The following is a 6495-nucleotide window of genomic DNA, read 5'->3' as shown; positions in this document are numbered from 1 at the left end:
CAGATGCTTTTCATGCTCCTGCTTGATTTTCGAATAAATCAAGATATCATCTATGAATACTATCACGGATTTATCTAAGAATGGTTTACAAACCCTATTCATCAAATCCATGAAAGCTGCTGGGGCATTGGTTAGTCCGAACGGCATAACCAAAAATTCATAGTGTCCATATCTCGTTCTAAAAGCAGTCTTTTCGATGTCCTGCTCTCTCACTTTTAGTTGATGGTATCCCGACCTAAGATCGATCTTCGAGAAATAGCTCGAACCCTGCAACTGGTCGAACAAGTCATCGATCTTTGGCAACGGGTACTTGTTCTTTATCGTCGCTTTGTTCAGCTCTCTGTAATCGATGCACATTCTCATGCTTTCGTCTTTCTTCTTTACAAATAACACAGGGGCTCCCCAGGGTGATGAACTAGGTCGAATGAAACCTTTGTCCAATAACTCCTGAAGTTGTGTCATAAGTTCTTTCATTTCGGTTGGCGCTAATCGTTAAGGTGCTTTCGCTATCGGCGTCGTTCCTAGTAACAAGTCAATACGAAATTCTACTTGTCGATCAGGGGGCAATCTGGGAAGATCTTCGGGAAATACTTCCGGATAATCACACACCACCAGAATATTCTGCACCTCCTTCTTTTCCATCTTGGCATCGATCACGAACGCTAGATATGATGTACATCCTTTGGCCAAACACTTTATGGCTTTCATTAGGGAAATGATTCCAGAGTTTACTCTGCGTTTGTCTCCATACACCATAAACGACTCTCTCCCTGGTGGGTTTACTTTTACTATCTTCTTGCTACATAGTATTTCTGCGTCGTTGGCGCTAAGCCAATCCATTCCTAAAACTATGGCGAATCCATTTAAATCGATAGGCAATAATTCCTCTTGGAACTTATTCCCATCCAAGTCAATGAGGATGTTTTTCATACGATGGCTAACAGGTACAAACTTGCCACTAGCAATCTCGACTATTATAGCATTAACTAGCATATCTACAGGCAAAGCTAGCTTTCTACCAAATTCATGCGATATAAAGGAGTAATTGGCTCCAGAATCAAACAAAATTTGGGCAAGCAATTCGTTTACGAGAAAGGTACCTGAAGCGACATCGGCTTCTTCTTTCGCAGCTTCGAGCGTCATCTGGAAGGCTCTCGCCTTCGGCTTTGGTGGTAGATTGGGTTTTGCTGCGTCCTTCTTCTTCGGGCAGTCCCTCAAAATATGCCCTTCTTCATTGCACCCAAAACATACGTTCTTATTGAAGGTGCATTCATTGGCATAATGCCCTGCTTTCCACATTTGTAACAAGTGACTTCCACACTGCACTTCCCAGCATGTTTCTTCCTACACTTGTCACACCACTTGGCTTCGCTTCCTCCTCCAAACTTTCTCGAACCAGTCTTCGAGAATTTGTTCTTTTTATTGGAACCTGAAGTTCCTTCAAACTTTCTCTTTTCGCCAACTTCAACCTTGCTGGCGGCTCTCCTTTTTATCATATCTTCAACAGACTTGGCAACCCAGATAGCTGCCTCCAAAGTAAGTGCCTGACGTACTGGCACCGCATACTCCCATGGAAGTCCCTTTGCGTACCTGTCTATTTTTGCCAACTCATCTGGGACAATACGCAAAGCAAACTCCATTTTGTCTGTGAAGTTATTTGTATATTCGTCAACGGTCATACTCCCCTTCTGCAACGTTAGAAATTGGTTTTCTAACTCAAGTACGTTTTGGGCTGAGCAGTACTTGCGCTTGAAGTGCACTAAGAACTCTGCCCAAGTTAATTGTAGTGGCTCATTAGGGCTTAGGGTTTTCCCCAAAGTGCTCCACCAACGGGCAGCACTACCCCTGAACTGACGTACTGCAAACGTAGTTTGTAACTTGCCTTGGCAATCACAAGTCATGAAAGCCAACTCCATTTCCGAGATCCAGTCCATTACTCCGACAGGATCTTCTTTTCCATTGAAGGTCGATGGCTTGCAAGTCATAAAGTCCTTATACTTGCACCCATTTCTCTCCACTCTACCCTTGTGGTTATTCCTCCCAACCACAAGTGGTTCACTATGACCCACCGATCTGCTATTGTTCCCTTCTTCAGATCGATCGTCATTTAGTTCATGTTGTTCAACAGGAACTGAAGGTTCATCCTTGTCGTTTAACAACATTTGCCTCAATTCCTCCCTCTGTTCAGCCAACATGGCGTGAATCATAGTTCGTACTCCAGCCATAGTGATGGGTTCGGGTGCAGCTCCTATTATAGGCACCTGTTCCACCACTGGAGGTTGAGGTTGTTGGTTTCTGTTTGCATTTCCAGCTCCACTCCGAGTTCTTGCCATTACAATCTATATATCGAATAAGGCGAAATTTAGGTCTTTATCCTTGTTAGACATGTCAATTCCCTTATCACTCTGAAACGTTTACATGTTAGTTCTAATCTCTTATTCATACGCTTAGAATCCTACACACATAAGGTTTCCAGATCCGGTCAGCAACAGACCATAGATCCGAACAAATAATGGCACACATGGAAAACACATAGCATTTAGCACATAAGGGCATTTTAGGCATCTTCCCTAAAATAAACTAGTGCTCGTGTCCAAAATATGGTAGACACTCATCTCAAAATCATCACTTAGCATTCTAAGTTCAAGTCTAGAAATTCTACAATTTCTTAGTTCGCTTAAACTAATGCTCTGATACCAACTGTGACATCCCCATATTTCTCAGCCAGAAAAGACTGATTTAATTTATGCTTTTTAAAATAAAATCAGAGAAATCTTTTTATAAGATATTGCAAAATTGGTCCCCAAACAATATATGATAAAAGTTTATCAAAATCCTTCATTCAGAAGGTATATATTTTCCATATATATATATATATATATATATATATATATATATATATATATATATATATATATATATATATATATATATATATATATATATATATATATATATATATATCAAAACCTCCGGATGTCATGTTCCGATACAGATCAAAAGCATAAACAAGACATTATAAGCCTTTCAACAGTTACTTACAACTACTGGCCTATAATCAAAAAATCTCTCGTCATCCTCCGACTATGCTCGGGGTCCACTACCTGTAATCATAAAACTGAGTGGGTCAGGCTTGGGAGCCTGGTGAACATATACGGTTCTCAACCCACAATAATAATATACTTATTAAGTTCACCAATCAACAATAACCCTGATTACCCATTCCCGTTGTCCTCACTTTACGTCCCTAAACACCTATCACAAGGGACCTAGCCTAAGGATTATCATCGGGATGGACACTACTGCTAAGGGGTTTCCTCAGCCATACATGTCCTTAAGGCAACCATGAGGGGGATGAAGTATGCCAATGAACATTTAATTCATCAACACCTACAAGTTGCGAACATGCTAGTGTTCCACTGGACTATCTAGAAAGTCCGTGGTCGTCATCTATACTTCGCTAGATGACTACAACAATAACAACAACATCGACATCGAGGCCTCTCACCATTTTAACACACATCAACTATTTCATCTACCCATGTTCTACCCAACATATTTTGTAGATAAAAAGCATATACAGTTTAAAACTTATATAAAACATCAATTCAACAGTCACCTCGAATAAACAATTAGCATATTTACACATAACACGTATTTCAAGGTAAATACTTCATATCTATGTGTAAATTGAAAATAACTACACACTCACTTATTTTGGTGAAAATCGGGCAGCAATTCGTTTCCTAAAACGATCGTTTCTAATAAAACCGGGAGTTTTATTGAGAAACCGGGCTCTGCGAAAGGTCGGGCTTCGAAATCGAAAAGATAAATTTTCCGGGCTCCTTGGGCACTTCGTGGGGTATTCCGGGCTTTACAATTGATACCGGGGCTTTGCGGGATGTTAAGATGAAGAAAATATGGAGAGAGGGGCTAAAAATGGCTAAATTCCAAAAGTAACCGGAAATCCTCGCAGGTACCCTTCTATATATAGGGTCCGAAGTTTGATCCAACGGCTGAGAAGTCTCCTGATCCGACGGCTAAGAGGCTTCGCAGAGGGGGTCTCGCACATGGCTTGCATGGCTCGCACATGGCTCGCACATGTGAGGGCTCGCTGTCGGCTTCTAAGTGGACCGCGGCTTGCTGGCGCACCTGCGAGGCTCGGAGCTAGGCTATGCGAGGCTCGGACACACGCGGTAGCTGGGCGAAACTTCGGCTGGGGAGCTGGCTGCTTCGGATTGGGCCTCCTCCTCGGTCGAATCAGAAGAGAACACGTGTCACTTTCTAAGCGAGGGTGACGTGGCAATTGTGACTATGCGAAATTTCTCGGTTTTCGCGCCAAAACTTCTAAAATCCATAACTTTCGCATACGAGCTCCGTTTTTGACGTTCTTTATATGCACGCGTAGCTAAAATTACGATCTACAACTTCCGTTTAGACTTCATTGGCTAATTTTGAATTTAAATTTTATATTTTTATTTTTAACAGACCGGGACAGGAAATCCGTTAGAAATTCATAACATCTTCAGCCGACGTCCGTTTTCGTCAGACTTTTTACCGTTGTGCTCCTAATGACGGGACCTTCAATTCTCGTTTAGGTTGTGTCGGCTAAAAACCGCTCGATCTAAAATTCGAGTTTTTAGCTGTCTACTGCTACGCTAAAACTTCGAAAAATCATAACTTACTCATACGAAGTCAGATTTGGGCGTTCTTTTTATCGGACTTCTCGGTTTAACGAATACTACGACTTTCGTTTAGATTACTAAGGCTAAAAAGTAGTTTATCAAAAACTCACTTTTTACGACATTCAGCACCGTGCCGGTTTTGTCGCGAAACTTCGACAGGTCATAACTTCTTCGTTATAACTCGGATTTTGGTATTCTTTATATCCCCGAAATCCTTGTTTCGACCACTACAACTTTATGTAAAGACATCGGGCTTATATCACACTTTAATTTTGACGCTTATTTTTAATCTTAATTAATTAAGCCCTAATAATTAAGCATAAAACACATAATATTCACATAATTCCTTTTCATTTCTTCAAAATGAGTTACAAAGGTTAACCTAGACTATCAACTCAATATAAATGCCTAGGCTAGAAACATGAGTGTTACAGAATACACTGGTCGGAGGTTCAAATCTCTGACTATGACTTTCCATTCGCACTTATCCACACAAATTAAGGAGGCACAAATGGAAGCTTTGCAACTTGAAAATGTGGCGGGTGAATCCCTGCGAGGAATGGAAAAGAATCTAGAAGTCAAGGGTGGCGGAGCCTACTATCTCATGGACCGAATCTGGACCCCGAAACATGGTGGTTTCAGAAACGTAGTCATGACCGAAGCACACAACTCAAGATATTCCGTTCACCCAGGTTCAGATAAAATGTATCTGGATCTTAAGAAACTGTATTGGTGGCCTAACATGAAAGCAGAAATTGCTACCCTCGTAAGTAAATGCCTTACTTGCGCTAAGGTTAAGGTCGAGTATCAGAAACCGTCAGGATTACTACAACAACCAGAGATACCAGAATGGAAATGGGAGCAGATTACTATGCACTTCATAACCAAGTTACCCAAGACGACGAGTGGACTCGATACCATATGGGTCATTGTCGACAGATTGACCAAATCCGCGCATTTCCTACCCATCAAGGAGACTGACAAAATGGAAAAGCTTACAAGAACTTACTTAAGGGAAGTAGTGCGACTGCATGGTGTTCCGATATCCATTATCTCCGATCGAGATAGTAGATTCACTTCAAGATTCTGGCAGTCACTACAAAGTTCCCTGGGGACTAGGATAGACATGAGTACAGCCTACCACCCACAAACAGACGGACAAAGTGAGAGAACGACACAAACTTTAGAAGATATGCTGAGAGCCTGTGTGATTGACTTTGGAAAGGCATGGGATATCCATTTACCCCTTGTCGAATTTTCGTACAACAATAGTTATCATACAAGCATAAAGGCTGCTCCGTTTGAAGCCCTCTATGGTCGAAAGTGCGGATCCCCTCTATGCTAGACTGAAGTTGGCAATACCTAGTTAGCTAGAGGAAGAGTTCCTGAACGCACTCTCACCGGTCCGTGAATCATATGAGAAATGACAGAGAAGATCGTTCAGATTCGTGAACGATTGAAAGCCTCTAGAGACCGACAGAAAAGCTACGCTGACCAAAGGAGGAAACCTTTGGAATTCCAGGTAGGAGACCACATTTTATTAAAGGTCTCACTGTGGAAGGGTTTAATACGCTTTGGAAAGCATGGGAAACTAAATCCAAGATACATATTGCCTTTCGAGATTATTGCCAGAATCGGCCCTGTGGCTTACAAGCTTAACCTACCGCGTGAACTTAGTAACATACATCTAACCTTCCACGTCTCAAACTTGAAAAAGTGTCTATCCGATGAGACTTTTGTTATTCCACTCGACGAGATCGAGATCAACGAGAGCCTCAACTTTGTGGAAGAACCAGTAGAAATCATGGAC

This window comes from Lactuca sativa, chromosome 8 (assembly GCF_002870075.4).
Source record: "Lactuca sativa cultivar Salinas chromosome 8, Lsat_Salinas_v11, whole genome shotgun sequence".
NCBI classification, from domain to species: Eukaryota; Viridiplantae; Streptophyta; class Magnoliopsida; order Asterales; family Asteraceae; genus Lactuca; species Lactuca sativa.
This window is presented reverse-complemented; position numbering follows the sequence as displayed.